The sequence below is a fragment of the Echinops telfairi genome, unplaced genomic scaffold (genome assembly GCF_000313985.2).
Source record: "Echinops telfairi isolate 266 unplaced genomic scaffold, ASM31398v2 ScPeMD7_25;HRSCAF=90, whole genome shotgun sequence".
Classification (NCBI taxonomy): domain Eukaryota; kingdom Metazoa; phylum Chordata; class Mammalia; order Afrosoricida; family Tenrecidae; genus Echinops; species Echinops telfairi.
The window spans coordinates 11,328,782-11,333,652 of NW_022103922.1; the positions used below are offsets into that span (position 1 = coordinate 11,328,782).

The 4,871-nt window shown below is 39.1% G+C and overlaps 1 pseudogene; it reads left to right on the top strand.

Annotated features, from left to right (window-relative positions):
* Positions 1-1,490: 1,490 nt before the first annotated feature.
* On the top strand, positions 1,491-2,301 carry LOC101643937 (annotated as a pseudogene).
* The last annotated feature ends 2,570 nt before the right edge of the window (positions 2,302-4,871 follow it).

Genomic DNA, 4,871 nt, shown 5'->3' on the forward strand with positions numbered 1-4,871 from the left:
CTTAGAACTTTATAAACTCAGCGATCAAACTAGTTTTAAAGACTGACAGATTGTCTTTTTCTAAAGGGATAAACATTGCAGAGTTTAACTTGCTGTATCTTCTTTCTTGGATTACTATTTTAAAGAAATTCATAAACTCTAAACTAAATCATCTGCTCGAGTCAATTCTGACTCTTAATGACCCTAGGTTGCTTTTTGGTGACAGCAAGCCAGTGTGACTCAGAGTGACCCTCTGTCCAACAGAGGAAACACTGTTCACTTGTTATCCTCATCATTGTTCTTACGATGCTGCCACAGCGCATGTAGTATTGCAGTCAGTGCGTCATTCCATTGGGTGGCATGTCTTCCTTTTGCTCATTCCTTCTCTACTTTATCAAGCACGGCGCCCTTTTCCAGGAACCCGTCCTTCCTGATAGCATTACCAAAGTACATGAGAAGAAGTCTTGCCACCCTTGCTTCAAAGGAAGATTCTGACTGTATATCTTTTAAGACATGTTGTTCTTTTGGTGGTCCATTGTACTGTCAATATTCTTCATCAATACCATAATTCAAATATATTAAGCTTTCCTTATTCAATGACCAGCTTTCACAAGCATATGAGGAAATGGAAAATACCTTGACTTGGGTCAGGCTCACCTTAGTCCCTAAATCTGTGATTTTATAGGACAGAGGAAAACTGCTTAGGGTTCCTAATACTATAAATCCTTACGAGAGCAGATAAACTCATTTTTCTCCCGTTGAAATGCAGGTGAGATTGAACCACAGCCCCACACTTAACCTGTGACACTTCTAGGGCTCCCTAAAGAAAGTCACACTTAAAATCCTCCACCATTTTTATTTTATTTCATTTGTTTATGGAATTGATAAATAGATTGCCTAGAGAATGAATCATTGAATGTTATTTCACCTACTGTTTGTAAAGACCTATACATTTACATTAACTTCTAACAATTAGGAATATTTTACAACAAAGAACATTTAGAGAGACATCATGAGGGTCAACTAATATGGAAAAACAACAACAACAATATGAAGGTACGAATTCTAGGGTAGGCGGCAAAAGTGCACAGGCTTTGCCATGGCAGCAGCAGGTTCCATCCTCACCTGTCCGCTCGCCCCTTCAAGGTGGCTAGGCAGTGTGCATATGCCTGAGCCTACACTAAAAAAAAAAAAAAAGGAGACAGCTAGTGGTTGCCCGGGAGGGTGGCGGGGCAGTCCTTGGAAATAATCTCTATTCTTCGGTAACGGTAGTTACCTGCAGTGGAGAGAGGACCTGAGAGAGCAGTGGGCTCACAGACATGGTGGCAGAATGGGAACTTGCATCCTGGGCTCAAGTAGCAACTGATTGGGCTTGAATCCAGAGGCTGTGCTGTTGAAGAAAAGCAAGCAGCACTGCTTGGTTCTAGACAGGTGCCGACTATGAAAAGCCAGACTTTGAGATCTCAAGTCCAGATTGACTTTGGAGATCATTTTCAAGATGGAGACTTGGAATGGCCCAATAGCAAGGTGAAGTTCAAAGTCTGAAACCGGATGATGATTCAGTTATAGATGGAGTAAGTGGCCAGGTACTTGTGGCAGTTGTGGTCAATTTTGTTTTTATTGCTACGCTGGTATATGCACTTTTCAGAAATGTCCATTGCAACATTTACTCAAAGAAACAACAGCTAGTAAGTGAGCTTCAGGAGCAACTTCAAACAGAACAGGATGTACCTGTGGCTGTTCGTCAGCAGTTCTCCACTGACATGTCCTTTCCAATCATTTATACCAGGTCTCCTGCCCCGTGGAAACCAACTGTGGACATCTTTTTTTAGTTCTTGCATTACTGCACATCAGCTGTCCAATTTGCAGAGAATGGTGACTTTACTCCTACCCGTACTTGATAATGAAAATCAGTCTCAGGAAGCTGTGCGATTGCGGCAAGATGCTAATGACTACAACCTAAGGTTCTCAGGGCAGCCCAGATGCACCATGGAAAGAATGATGGATCTACCCACTTTATTGAGGCATGCCTTGAGGGAAAGGTTTCAGTCAGGGGCCTTTTCTGAATGTTCCGAATCAGGATAATACTGTGTTTAATGGGAGCGTTTTTCTATCTAATATCTAATATCACCTCTAGAATCTGTATCCAAGGCCTTGTTTGGAAGCCTAGGCTTTCCAGAGGACTACTTTCTCATCTTTTTGTTGCTTATTTACATTTCTATTATGTATCCAGAAGCGATAACTCAGAGGCTAAATAGAGGAGGATGGCTTACTTCTAAATTTGAACTAGTGTTTAAATTCACACAAAAATATCCCTGGTAGTATAAGGTATTTGATTATTATCTTACAAACTTATTAAAACAGTGCGATAGAGTTGATTTATCATTTGACGAATGCATAGCAATATGTGACTGGAATTTCAGTGCATTGCAGGTTCACCTCGAACTATAATGACCTTGATCCAGTGTTGTCTGTCAACTCTCTGAAAGAAATGTGGAAGTTTGTAAAAATGGAATGGTTTTATTTCTTTTTTATATAAAACGGAAAAGAACTCCCAGGACTCATATTAATTGGTTTTGTTGTACCATTAAATGTCCAGTTTATCCAGTACAGTTTCCTCAGTAGTTATCTTTATAATAATATACAGTTATGAAATCCATCTCAATACTTGTTACAATAAAATGTGATATAATAATTTTAAAAAGTTATGAAGTAAATGCTTGACAGTGGATTTTTCCTCTTTGTCCTCGAATTTAATTCAGAGTATCATCAACTACTTAGTTCTATCAGTAGCAAACTAAAAGCAAAACAAAAATTAGAATTTCCAGTTTCCAGCTTCCAAATGTCATTTCTCATGAAAATTCTAATAAAAATGCCTAAACTGCATTATCTGACATTTTCGTGGATCAGTAAGTAGCTTGTCAGTCGAGATTCTAAAATCTTTACATGGTATGGATTTCTGCCTTATGTTCTCCACTCTTGACTCTTTCACAGAATAATTTACATCTCGACGCAGCTATTTAGCAAGGCATGCCTAAAAAAATCAAGTTCAATTATAAATAACAGTTCCAGTTACACATGTACACAGCATTATGAAGAACTAGCAATTGACTACTTCTGCACTTAATATTGATAAATATTGCCTCAGAGTTGCTGAAGTCAGCAGCGACTTCTGAGGGCGGAAAACAGCTGACGGCATAAGCTTGAAAATCCTCTCTGTTAATCACACTGAGCTTGTTAATATAAGGATGAAGAATCTAGAAAAGGTTGGCCAGGTTTCCCCAGAATGATTAGGCGAAACATCATACATTTTTTTAGGGAACTGCTTTGTCATGTGTCCGGTAGCCCCCCTTGGCAAGCATTCACACACTTCAACTGCTGCATTTCCCCTTAACTGAGCACAACATTTCAGCTTAATGTTATCCAAGAGATTTAGCCCTAACATCCATAGAGACTTCACAATTTAATGATTCTTAAGATGCAAATTAATTGTTTTCTCTTCATGGCATCTCAGATATTACCACTGAGAACATTTGTAGATGGGCTCGTCTGTTTATTTAGTCATTCATCAAATAGTCAGAGAGTACTGACTAACATTTAGCCAGTACGTGAAAAACAAAATGGAGTTGTGACAAACTTTATACTAACATCCATGTCAACAGCTATAAGAAGCCCTAGCGGCACTGTAGGGTAAACTTTGTACTGCTAACCATAAGGTCAGCAGTTCAAACCCACCAGATGCTCTGTGGGGACACCTAAAGATTTAAAACCTCAGAAAACCAATGTAGGGTTATTATTTTTCAGAATCGACTCGCTGTTGATGGGCTCGTTAATAATCATTTGTGGGGCCAATTATTTATATTCACTGTCATTGAGTCAATTTTGACTCATGATGACCTTATAGAATAAAGTAGACATGCCCCTGTGGGTTTAAGAGACTGTACATCTTTATGGGAGGAAGAAAGCTCATCTTTCTTCTAGGAAGTGGCTGATGGTTTAGAACTGCTGATCTTGAGTTTAGAAGTCTAATACCTACCCCACTACCTCACTAGGGCACCCTAATTGATTATAACTCTTAACTAAAGATACAAAATACTATAAAAGTATATATCAGGTAACTCTCACAAATCTAGTGAATCAGAGAATACCTCTCTGAGAAAGCATTTAAGCTGGAATGAAGAGAGTGGAAAGGGGGTTGCTCAAGTGAAGAAAAGATGAAAACAAATTGTGGGAAAACAAAGAGCATATGCAACAAACAAAAGAGGATCAAAGAGAGCTTGCAAAACACTTTGGACATCAAGGACCCCGACAGAAGATTCATGTGTGCTTTGGAGGATGAGAGGGGTAAGACCGTATTGGGAATACTGCAAGACCAAGTAACATCAGCATCCTGTAGAGTGCTGGCCCACTAGCATCATCCTAAATCAAACACTGAGAAGATTTCAAAGGGAGGTTGAGGTGGTTGAGTGGCACACATGATTTATAACTGGCTGTTAACCTCAAGCACGATTGTCTGAAGCAGTGCAGTGTCTCAAGGAAAGAGAAACATCTGGTGACCCGCTTCTGTGAGAATCACAACCAAGAGAACTCGCTGGAGCATCTCTACCTCAAAACAGTTCTCCATGAGCTAGAATCAACTTAACACCCACAGGTGTCTGTTTAGAAGTATAAGTTGAGATGTAGTTAGAGACATAACTTTAAGCATCAACACAAAATATTTCCTTTATTTGTATTTTAGATGTGAAAATATTAAAGGGAGAATAGTCCAAATGATATCTGCATGCCAGACATCTATGTTTTAGACAGCCTTTCAAACAGCATGATAAAGAGAATTAAAGACATGCTGACTAAATAGCCTGACATCTAGGCTTTTCCAGAATTACTGCAAAAAT